The 12,963-nt window shown below is 40.3% G+C and overlaps 1 protein-coding gene across 3 annotated transcripts in view; it reads left to right on the forward strand.

Moving 5' to 3' along the window:
* Window positions 1–12,963, forward strand: part of PRKG1 (protein kinase cGMP-dependent 1) — a 583,016-nt gene that overhangs the window by 65,768 nt on the left and 504,285 nt on the right. The window lies entirely within an intron of this gene.

The raw sequence follows: 12,963 nt of genomic DNA on the forward strand, positions 1-12,963 counted from the left end.
TAAAAAGGTGACCTGGATGCTCTTTATCTGTGACATTTATCTATGACTTAGTAGCTCTCTGCAAAGCTGCTTTTCACTTCTTTGCCTGCAAGGCCATCTATCTGCAAGCTGAGCATTGGTGGTATCAAAAGGTAGAGGTAAGAATGTGAGCTACAACCTTCCCCACTCAGTCACTTTCCTCTTTCTGTTTCCAGTGAGATTACAAAGACTATAAGGGTTTAGACAGCCCCTTCACAGTACAGTCCTATATGTCTACTCAGAAGTAAACCCTTTTGAGTCAAATGGGGCTTACTTCCAGGTCAGTGGACACTGAATTGCCATCTTTAGTGTCCTCTCAAAATCTGAAGAGGCAGCCTTATCTTTCTACACCTCAGAACAAGTTTCCTTTTCTACTGTGGAGAATTCTTCGTTCCTCTGACCCTCAGGTGGTTGTTGTTCTCTCCTCCTGGGTAGTGGAAGGCTTTGGGTCTATTTACTCTTTCATTTCAAACTTTGTCTGCTGTTCCTTACTGGTTTATTGAGGTGGGGGCTGTGAGGCTACAAAGAAAGAGAGGAAACACAATAGACCAGAGCTTATTCTCAAAAGAAAAGTGCTTAAGGGTCAAGCTGGCCCTGACACCCTAAGCTATATGGTGCCTTGTTGCAATTATTTGGTGGTGAAAGAAAGGCAGGGATGCTATGCACACTTTGCATTTATTGGTTACTGCATCCCATGTACAGGGGCAGGGGAGACTCTGTCCTTGTACTCAAAATATGTACTGTGATAGCCCCATTCTCTGCATTCTTCCTAGTGACCCTGAGAAGAGTGTGGATTACTCTTAGACCTTCACCTCTTCTTTCTTTCTTCTTGGCTGTACTGCTGTCTGAAACAGAGGTGCCTTGGATTTATGCTGCCAATGCTGGTCCGCATGAGTTTGCAGCCTGGGCTTTCTCTAGTAGCTACATAATTTAGTGTGTCTCTGGGGCACAGCGACACCAGTGCAGGACTTCCTTCTGATTCCCCTCCATTCGCCAGCATTATGGTACTTCTTCCTCTCATCTCTCTTGCGTCTCTATGGAGAAGTCTGGTCCGCTTCACCGTTCACAGCTCATCAAGTCCACCAAGGCAGTCAAAACTGACAAAGCTTTTTAGAGAGGAGAGCAAGGGGGAAAGGTGTCTGTTTTGCTTTTTCAGACAACCTAAGTTAGAATTTAAGAGGCGTCAAAAGCTAATGTGATGTTTTTGCTTCAAAAGCAGGAAGCTATGGGTTGAAATAGTAGACAGATGTTGTTGTGAGTTCAGTTGTTCCTTTGGACAGTATGATCCTGTACACATTTAGTAAGCATTAGGGGGCACTGAGTTCAATTGGAATTACTCCCAAAATGAGTAAATACAAGGGCTTTATTATTGAGTGAAGAACACCCACCCCATATCTCACCCTTTTCCTCAGGATAAATAAATCCAGGACTACATAATGACAAGTCTGTGGAGTAAATCCCATTTAACTGAGCTGTACTTCTGAGTAAAATTGAAAAATGAGTGTTGGAAACTTACTCACATCCATAAAATATACATTGCTTTTCAGTTTTCTCATGTGGATTCAAATTCTTGTTGGACTTTGGGGTTTTCTGAGTTACATACCGGTAGTTTTTCTTTTCTCAGTTTAAGGAAAACTTTTGATCAACATAAGCTGTAGTACTCAAGGCACATATATTTGTGTAAATCCCTTAACACCAGGTTTTTATTACTGAGTGAAAACATTTTAAGAATACTCCCCCATATCATACTGGTACCTTTTTCACCAGGATAAATAAATTCAGGATTACAGTACATAACAACAACTCTGTATACTTCTATACTCATAATCATCAACACAAGATGAAGGCATGAATTGAAAGACTCAAAGGAACTTATGGTGTGTAACACAAACAATGTGTTAGAACACAGAAAATGTGTTTGATTATCTTGGGATTCCACCTCTGGGTTATTGTTGCCTTCAATCCATATTTGTAAATTTTTAGAACTACCGGTAGTACCTGGTTGGCTACAGCACATGGAGGACATTCAGCTGGCTATCCCTGTTGTACTAGAACGAAACTCTAGCAAATTCACTTGTGTGCTTATGTGACACACACAAACACTTTTTCTGGCTCACACTCTGGAAGCTAAAGATGCCTCCACACAAGCTTAAGATTGAGTCGCATATTCAAGAGTTGGCTCTCAGTTTGTGGCAACATTAATTATGTGTTGGAGCTGACCATTTGGAGAGGCAGTTGTCAAATTGCTCCATCATTGCCACATTTCTGTTCAACCAATGATGTGAGTAATTCCTTTCATCAGCTTTCAAGGCCACTTTAAGCCTATCTGGGTGTACAAATAAGTGGTCAGCTGGAAAGTACACTGAGGTGGCTTACAGGTTTTTTTTTGTCAGATGAATAGCCAGCCCCATGTTAGAAGGCTCAAAGAGGCTGAAAGAAACATTGGATTTAATTTACCAACATGCAAATTAAATCACTGAATTGTAAAGGTTCACGCAGTTAGCAAAAACAAAGAGTTTTCTCACTTCAGCGTTATGTTCCACTGAGAATACAGAATAAGTAAAATTCTGTTAAAACAAATGCCCCAGTTTACATTCAGCTCTGTGGAGACATGAAGTACTCTGTGATTCCAACACCAGGGCATACATGTTTCTACATCACCATCAACAATATACAATATATGCAAAAACGCTCAAAGGATAGGAGTATCAATGGTTTTCTTTGTTTCCCAGCTCCATATTTTTTCTATATGACTTCTGTGAAAACATTCCCTTTGTTCAAATGCCTGAGAATATGTTCCTCTTGGGATTTCCTTGTATCACTGATGCCTGCTGTCCTTCTGTATGTGATAGAAGAAAGTGATCACAGAGGATGTAAGAGGTGATTTAGCTTGTCACTTAATTTAATTCACTTGCTGTCATATCCAGAGCCACAGACAAAGGGGGCACATTAGGCATATCTTGTATGGGGGTGTATAACTTGTGGAGGGGGCAATTATTCAGTTAGGGATTCTCCTCTCCAGTGGGAGTCAAAATGAAAATTGTGCGCCAGGAACATGAGAAACTGCTTTATACCACTGTTTGTCCATTTGGCCTAGTATTACCTTCTCTGACTGGCAATGACTCTCCAGAGTCTCAAGCAGAGGTATTTCTCATTTGCTTCCTGATTATTTTAACTGGATATTGAACTAAGAACCTTCTTTGTGCAAAGCAGGTGAGCCATCATTCTACCAGAATATACTATCGGGGGTCCTAATCATGCCTATTTATCTAATGATTGTTTCTGGCCCTTTTTAAAACAACAATACATGTTCAGGTAAGGACGAATTTGCAAAGTGCATTTCCTTTATGGATGACATATTTGTGGTATCCCATTGGATTTATACATGGCTTCAGAAAAAAAAGAGCAAGCAATAAAATTATAAGAAATGACAAGATGGGAGAGAGGTTGTGACAGTGTGTTCTGAAAAAGGGGGAGGGAAGGTACAATACTCTCATAAAACAAAATCCTATTGGAAAGCTTGTGGGCAGCAAACTGTGGAGTGACAGTCAATAAGATGCTGCTGAGTGAATGGGCATTCAGTGTAGGGAGCTCCTTATTGTCTGACATTCTTTGCAACTAGCAGAAAAATCAGGGAATATCCATTGTGACAAAGATAAGATACGGAGCCTGAACATAGCACACAAGTCCCATTTGGCACTTACTCGGAGGATTGCCCTAGCGTTCCTGATCTTGCTCCTCTCTGTGGTTTTGAAATGTCTTCAAAGGAAAGGAAGAAAAAAAAAAGAATCCTTTCAGAATATTTTTCCTGTGCTTGGCTTCCCTGCTCAGAAAGGACATGGTGAAAGGACAGTTGTAATAAATCTGACTTTGAATCTTTTCAAATAAATTTGAGGGAAATAATCTGTTCTTGATTCTCACTTGCTGCCACAAGTTTTTAATTGAGAAGTTGAAACCTCTGGAGAAGAAACACAGCATCCTTCACATGATTCTTAATTTCCTTTCATGACTGTCCAATCAATCTTCATGTAATACGTTTTGGTAATCATGAAAAAGCATGCATACTTCTTTTTTTAAAAGAAGCAATTCATGGCTTATGTCAAAACACGCTGTATGATTTCATTTATTAGTAGCATCCCAGTTGCTACTTGCATTGGTATTTTGCAAATAGAGTTCATTTTGACAAATTTAGATGCTATATTAAAAATTCCTGTGAGGTAGATAAAATACCTGCAGATGTGAGAAATCTTCTCGAAGATAGACTATATAGCTTAAATGTTGATTTCTGTAAACACAACGTTGCTGTCTACGCTTTCCCTGTTTGATTGAGCTCACTGATGAACTAATGTTCTGTTTAGCCATTTGACATGATCAAATGCATGATCTGCTTGGGTGTTATGCATAACCATCAAGCTTTTCTTTCTGAGAGTTAACATTCAGAACTGTTGCTTCTGTAGAAGGTTTCTCCCTTACTTATGGTCACTTATAAGTAATAGACTAGAAGGAGAGAGAAACCTCATTACTTCAATGTATCATGTTTATGAATAACATTTCCCTCTTAAAATATGATCAATTAACTTGTGAATGAAGGCAGGTTTGCTGCTCACTGCTCTGAATAGCAAGGAATTATATTACACATTAGCTCTCTCATTCATATAAATACTATAAATGAGGGCATTCTTTGCTGTTTGCTGGGATCTGTGATTATTGTTTTCTTGTTAGTTTGCATTCTCTTTTCCTATAGAAAGGTGACTCCTATGCAAAATAACCTGGGTGTAAGTAAATCCCAAGATAAGCAGTAAAAATTGCACATTAAAGGCTACAGTATCTCCCCCCCCCCATTGCTGCCTTGGGTCCTGCACTTGGAGTAATATGGGATATAAAACAAACAAACAAACAAACAAACAAACAAACAGCAGTATTGATCAAAATAAAATACAGGTTTAATTTGCACATTCATAATAATAATAATAATAATAATAATAATAATAATAATTTATTTATACCCTGCCCATCTGGCCAGGTTCCCCCAGCCACTCTGGGCGGCTTCCAACAAAATATTAAAATACAGAATTCCATTAAACATTAAAAGCTTCCCTAAACAGGGCTTAGTAAGTTTCAAGCTTTGCAACTAAGTTGGATGTTTTGAAACGAGGCCTGTCTTTACTCATCTGTTTCTCTAAAGTGTAAGTCATAAAACAGGAAAACTTTTTTTAAAAAATCTGTTTTAACAAGTTTTTGGATTATAGGCTATCCTCCCTCTCCCTGTCTCATAAAACAATAAAGTATGTAGTTCTACTGCTTATTCAGAAGTAAATTCCGCTTATTTCAGTGGGGATCTATTTCCAAGTACCAGTAAATATATAGTCTACATTACAACACTAGGGATGGGCAGGTCAGTCCTTGCCTGTATCTTCATTCCATCCCATTTCAACATTAAGCTGCAATTTTTTAAAAAAAATCTCCAAGGAGTATGTATTTTATCCAAAAGTTCACATTTTTATATACATTTTTGGACCTTATTTTTTTGAGCCACTAAGCACATGGCAAAATTTGGAGACGTGAAATCTGCAGAGTAACTACACATTCCAATCATTGCATTAGTCTGTTAATTGTAGAATCAGGTTAGTTAATATATAGCAAAGAACAAATTTTTAAAGCATCTCTGCACAGCACACAAGTGCTATCAAGGTCTATTGCACAATGATCCTAGTCCTTTACAACTTTATGTTAGCAGAGTTACCATTGTTTCTCATTGTGGGCGTTTTGCTGAGATTTTTATTGTGAAGCTGGGTTTCACCCTTTGACTAAGGCTGAGCTGCCAAACAGATATGAGGCAAAATGCTTTTGAAAGTATTCATTATGTACCTGCAGACTTCATGAGAAATTTTGGCACAGACTGTGGACTGATTTGTATAAATGGGAGGTGAGGGAGAGGGCTCAAAAGGATTTGCGTAAATTGTATTTGCATTTACTCAAGGGGAATGTAATTCTCTGACAGAGTGGTGAATATAGGCCAGATGCCTAGGATCAGGGCTAGCTCAAGAGCTTTTGCTATTATGTGTGGGGAAGGAGTAGGAACAGGGCAAGAGGATCCATACACAAAATAAAGTGCACCCCAAAATCCATTTCAGTATCATTGAGGAGGCTTCTGAGATCTTGCTGATGGGGCATGATTGAGAAGATGTGAGGGCAAAATAGGAAGTGCAAGTGCCATTTCCTGCTTGTGTGCTGGTATTTCTCCACAATGTCCCCATGGAGAGATGTTCACATGGCCCAAGTTGTTGAAATTTAAAGTGGGGATGGTGCTTTTGCATTCAGGCCCTACAAGCAGGATTCCCATAGGCATATGGTAGGCCACGGTGAGAACAGGATTCTGGAGTAGGTGGATATTTGACCTGATCCAGCAGGGCTCCTCTTATGAGCTTATCTCTTCTCAGAGATGTGTGTGAAAGCTCTATTTGGAATGTTGTGGAGATTCATGGGGAACCAGCTCAGGCAGATGTAGTATGTAAACCAGAGCTTTTTACCCTACTTCCAGAAGTGGGGTTTTTTTTTTATTAATATGTGCCACTTCAATCAACTGCCTGAATGGTTGTGCCAACCCAGTCCTAGCTAAGCTATCTGGATAACTAATGGTTTTTAAATAAAATACTGTAAAATAAAATAAAATAATGGGAAATGTACACTATACAGTACATGGCAGCTTCCTTTTGAAAAGTGGGCTAACATCAAAGGAAAGATCTCTCTCTCTCTCTCTCTCTCTCTCTCTCTCTCTCTCTCTCTCTCTCTCTCTCTCTCTCTCTCTCTATATATATATATATATATATATATATATATTACAATATATTCACTTCTGTTGTTCAGACTTCCATTCTGTGTGGTAGTATACTGACCATTTATAACCAGTTATAAGGTATGGACGTGGGTGGTGCTGTAGTCTAAACCACAAAGCCTAGGGCTTGCCAATCAGAAGGTCGGCGGTTCGAATCCCCGCGATGGGGTGAGCTCCCGTTGCTCGGTCCCAGCCCCTCCAACCTAGCAGTTCGAAAGCACCTCAAATTGCAAGTAGATAAATAGGTACCGCTACGGCGGGAAGGTAAACGGCGTTTCTGTGTGCTGCTTTGGTTCGCAAAAAGTGGCTTTGTCATGCTGGCCACATGACCTGGAAGCTGTACGCTGGCTCCCTCGGCCAATAACACGAGATGAGCGCCGCAACCCCAGAGTTGGTCACGACTGGACCTAATGGTCAGGGGTCCCTTTACCTATAAGATAGTTAGTGGGAGGCTTAATTCACTGTGTTGTGTCAGTATTTGCTGCAGCCATTTCTAAATAAGTTACTTTGCCAGTGTCATTTCGTTTAAGGAATTCACTTACAAATGATGCATTTTATAAAATTGTTTCAGCCACCTTTAGAGCAATGTAGGAGAAAGTTGTGGGTTGTTCTGTAACATGGGAGAAACTTTTATTTGGAATAGTTCACTATATGTCTTAGCAAAGTTTTAGAATACAGTTAGTTTTACAACATAAATATAGGATATGTAGGATTGTAATCTTCATTCTCTCTGAAACTGTGAAGTCTATTAGAAGGGAGTGTGTTATGATCATCATTAAGCAATACCCATAATATATTTTGTTGTTGATAGTAATAACTGCTAGAATCATGCTGTTGAAAAGAAAATGCAAACGTTGAGATGATGTGAATAATCTAGCCCTGTTCAGATGCTCATATGTTACCAGACGTCCCCATTTCCCGGGGACAGCCCCCGATTTACAAATCAGGCCCTATACAAAATCCATCTATTTCGTAGGAAGTTGAAAAGTGTCCCCAGATTCATTGAAAAAAATCTGGTAACCTTATCATATGAACATTCAAGGGATTAAAGTGGGGAGGGGGTAGCATGCATGCAAGCCCTGCCCACAGTGCCCTCGCACAGGCAGGGCCCTCTTCAGACCTTTGCATATTTAGCACAAAGGTCTGAAGGCGGCTTCTACATTCGCTTGGCTGAACACATGCAGAAGCCTTCTCAGGGCTGGAAACCCTGATAAGGCAGAGGACAGGTGTAGTAGATGTGTTCTTCATACCTTCATGTAAAACACACACAAAGGTCTGAAGAAAAGTCTGGATGCGTGGGGGAACTGGGGACAAATCTGATGTAGTGCCCTCTCTCTATTTTATGTCCTCATGTGTTCGGACAAACAGCCCAATAAGACTCCTGCTCACGCTCGTTAACCCTTCAGCAAAAATTTCACGGCAGTTTTATATAGCATGACACTGTAATCTTTCATATAACCTCTCTTGCATTAATTACTACTTATTAAAGAACAAAATAATCAGAATTGATCTCTCTCTCTCTCTCTCTTTCTCTCTAAATAAAAAAGAGCCCTGCTCATTGCCATGGAAACCTTTAGGACATTGATAAGATAACCTCTAAATGCTCTAGGGGGTGGGGGAGATTTGTGTCCTAGAAAACTGGCTTTCAAATTGCAGACTGAACGGCCATTAACCAGAGGCCCAGTGTCTGCTGCTCTAGAATATGAATTGTCTTTCTTCCCCTTAGCCTACTGAATAACAGTTTCCAGGTTTGTAAAGCATATTATTTCACCGGAAACTCGCATCATTCGCTAGTGGAGATGGGCAAGAGGAAGCAGCATCTTTCTATTGTTACTGCTGTTTGTCCATAGGGCCTAGGCACATCATATTAATTATTATTATTATTATTATTATTATTATTATTATTATTATTATTATTATTTTCTCCCTTGTCTGCGTAGCAGTGGAGGGTTCTCCACAGTATCCTAGCAACCACAGGCTAAAATGCTTGGCTGCTGGTCTTTTTGCCATCTCTGTCTCTCTCTCTCCCCCACCCACTTAGTTGCCTTGACTGTGTCAATGAGGTGGCAGGACTGATGCTTTGGGGAACTCGCCTCAATCTGAAGGGAGATCTCTAGTTTACAGAGGCACGTTCTTCAGGTTAAGTAGCATCAGAGCCTGCTACAAAACCTGAACGGTGCTTTCGCTTCTCCGTTTGTTCTTCCTGCTCCTTGTTTTAGAATCCACTGTGATGAAGCCTCAGCTGTATGCTGGGAAACTATTCAGTGTTTGATGGGCAGCACAGGCAGAAGACAGTCTCTTTAGATCTGTCTTGTTTCGCTCACTTACTTCAGGTTTTTACTCTCTAGGACCCAGGTAGCACATGAAGGCTGATGCAGACCCGAATGTTTAATGCAGATTTGCTCCACTGATATGTAAGGAGTAAGGTGAGATTTCAAGGGCTAGAGTAGTATGTGAGTGAAAAAGCTTCAGAGCCTTTTCCCTGCTTGCTGCTCATAAACCTCAGTCCATCCTGCCAGGGATACTTTTCTTCCAGTCCAGGTTAATTTATAGTATCAGAGAAGGAAGTACTACACGGGAAAGCATGGAGTATGTGGGGACGTCACACATTGTTTGATTTGTGATAGTTCACCCAGATGTGAGCTCTTCAGTTCATGTTGCAGTGATCAAGTTATGAAAATCTGTGTGTGAATGGCGGTGATGGATGCAACCTTTAAGTCCAAAATTATGCAACTGCATCAAGCAGGCTCAAGTTCATACACTTCAAACTGCAAACAGGAACACCACCAGCACATTTATAACAACAATGCTCTTCCCAATAATAATACCATCCCTTGTGCCATTCTGTAACCAGTAACTTTCCCTTTGTCCTTATTGGTTTGTCCTCAGTTTCTAGGAAGCTGGTGTTCTCTTTGTGAAGGACTAGGGCATTCACAATAGTGACTAAGTTGCTGTAGACCTCAGCATCCCCTTCTTTCCTGTCTTTCCAGCTGAAGTTTATTTTCACAGATCTTTTGCCCTTTTAAGGCAAATAGCTTGATCAGTGCTGAGTCTCGATTTTAAACAGACTACACTAGCAGTGACAGAGTACCAGGACATTTTTTTTAAAAAGCTCTCTCTTTATTTCCTCTGTCCATCCCCTGCAAACATCTGGCTTTCTGAGAAAAGTCACTGAGCTACGTGCTGCTGCTGAGAGTACTAATCGAGAGGAAAAGCCAGGAGAAGGGGAAGCATGCTTAAAATAAGATTGGGGTGGACAGTAAAATGGGATTTAGCATTCAATTTCTTTCCCCTTTTGGATCTTTCATTACCTTCCAATTCCTCAAGATAATCTCCCAAAAGCACTATTCTTCTGCAACAGAATCCTGCCCCCCCCAAAAGAGAGAGCAAGCCCAAATCCTAACATAGGGGTAGCCAATGTTGCACCCTCTAATCTAGATGTTTTGAATTACAATTCCTGTCATAGGAACCTAGGAAGCTGCCATATACAAAGTCAGGTCCATTGGTATTCTGGCTCAGTATTGTTTATACTGATGGGCAGCAGCTCTCCAGAGTATCAGACAGGACATCTTTCCCAAACTGAACCGAAGATGCCAGGGATTGAACCTGGAATCTTTTGAATGCAAAGCAGATGATCTACCACTGTCTACAGCCCTCCCCCTGGTTGGGCACCATGTTAGCAACCCCTGACATACCATGAGACTAGTATTTGGAAAGATGTATATGAACATTTTATTTCAGACTTGGTTATACATCTGGCCAGCATCAAATCCCAAGACGTAAAACCTGGATCCTGACATCTTCTAGCAGTCACAACAGATCAGCATAAATTGATCCATGTGCAAACATTGCAGCTGATACCTGTCTCCTGTCAAAGGTTGTGCTTTAATTCTGTAGTCTGAATTCAATGTGGAGACTACCTTTGTTATTTTTATCAGTACATTTCCATGATATTGATTGGTGACTGATAGGTCTGAATGCAAACTGTATCCACCCATCTATGTAGAAATTTTTCTAGCTTTGGGAGTCTTATGTGCAAAGGTGAAAAGTGGTCCCTTCATTATATGAAAGACAATGCACATATTTTCTGTATGTTTTAACAAAAGCATTTTACTAGCAACTGTATTTCATTTTACATGTTTGTCTAATGAATTGAAATGCTTCCCCTATATCCATTCTCTAATAATATGCCAGTTCATAGTGCTTGTATTTTCTCTTCCTCAAACACCAATGGAACTCTCTGCCTGCCTCTGCTGCTATAAAAGTGTGTGTGTGTGTGTTTTAAATGATGACTAATTGTCTTTCTGCATAATGAGAAATGGATATTTTGGGAACTTGGATGCAACACACCAACAATAGCTCCTCATCCACCTCCACCCCATCACCACTATCTATCATGCTCTCCATTATATACAAACAGGATTGTACAATTCGTGACCTACCAAGCTGAACCAGCCCACCAGAAGGTTGGCCAAATGTGGGGGGGGGGGAGAAGACATGACATAACTTATGCACCTTTTATAGTTAAGCAGAGTTGAGAATTTCAGCAGATGTAGCTTGTCATTCTACCTACTCCCCAGTCATGATTATAACGTGACAGCTTCCCCTGTATTTGCAGTTCCAGTAAGCCAGCTACACAGGGCAATTATACATACGGGCTGCATTTGCTTAATGGGCCATATGTCCCTCAAGCATGCACACACTTCTTAAACCAACTTTGCTGGTGTTCTGAATGTTTGTGAGCTAAATTTGTCAGGTTGGGGTGCCATTTGCTAAAGATAAATGGTCACACACAATTCTCCAAATAATCTGGAGAACAAAGAAGTTGCTGAGGACTCACAAGCTCACTCCTCCCCATGCTATCTCAGAATTAATTGGTTATTCAATCTTATGCATGCTTATTCAGGAGTAAGTCCCATTGAGATCAGTGGTTCTTATCCCAACCTAACTGGATTGTGTTGTTACTGTTAACACAGACCATAAAGGTAAAGGGACCCCTGACCGTTGGGTCCAGTCATGAACAACTCTGGGGTTGCGATGCTCATCTAGCTTTACTGGCCAAGGGAACCGGCGTACAGCTTCTGGGTCATGTGGCCAGCATGACTAAGCCGCTTCTGGTAAACCAGAGCAGCACACAGAAATGCCATTTACCTTCCCGCTGGAGGAATACCTATTTATCTACTTGCACTTCGTGCTTTCGAACTGCTAGGTTGGCAGGAGCAGAGACCGAACAATGGGAGCTCACCCCGTCATGGGGATTCGAACTGCCGACCTTCTGATCGGCAAGCCCTAGGGTCTGTGGTTTAACCCACAGTGCCACACAGACCATAGTTTCTCATATAACATCAGCTGGAAAATTACAGTCTGTACTTGCCCTCCAAAGAAAATATTGAACATGTATTTTAATTATGGGATTTTAACTAGGTAGATTATTACATTTTAATGCAGCTGTTCCCTAACCTGCTATCTCAGGACACGACCACCTTCTAGACTACCAAAGCATCTGTCTAGAAGGTTGTATTTTTTCTCTGCCTTTCTGTACCAATAAACTCTCTGGTAAGTTGCTACATGTTACTAATTGTTCCTGATAAGGCCCATTTCAGTATGTAATTTAATCATTATACCTTGGGCTAAGATTGTCAATATGGAATGCTTTATATGCAGGGTGAATGTTTAATAGAATTGCAAATAACTTTTAATGATAATAAGCTTCATCTAATCAGTGTCAATGACTAGGTATTATTTTCATTCCTGGTTTTAAAATATGAAAATGCATTCAGGAGATATAGAGCATACAAAAGACATTAAGTGTAATAAGAATTACTAGAGATACTGGGGCATTCATTACAGAGAGAAAATAATAAAAAATAAATACTTCCATTATGAATACATTATTATATCATAAATCTGCCTATTACACTTAAATACTGTGAATAACACTCCAACAGACACTGCTGTTCAACAGTCATTATTCACTTCATTGCAATTTCTCCAAGGAATTATAACCCCTGGGAGATGGATGTTGTTTGCAGAATAATACCTGCGCTGGTGGGCTGCATTTTATAAATGCAGTTGTATATTGAGAGAAAGAAAAGTAGTACATTAATAAT

This window comes from Zootoca vivipara, chromosome 5 (genome assembly GCF_963506605.1).
Source record: "Zootoca vivipara chromosome 5, rZooViv1.1, whole genome shotgun sequence".
Taxonomy (NCBI): domain Eukaryota; kingdom Metazoa; phylum Chordata; class Lepidosauria; order Squamata; family Lacertidae; genus Zootoca; species Zootoca vivipara.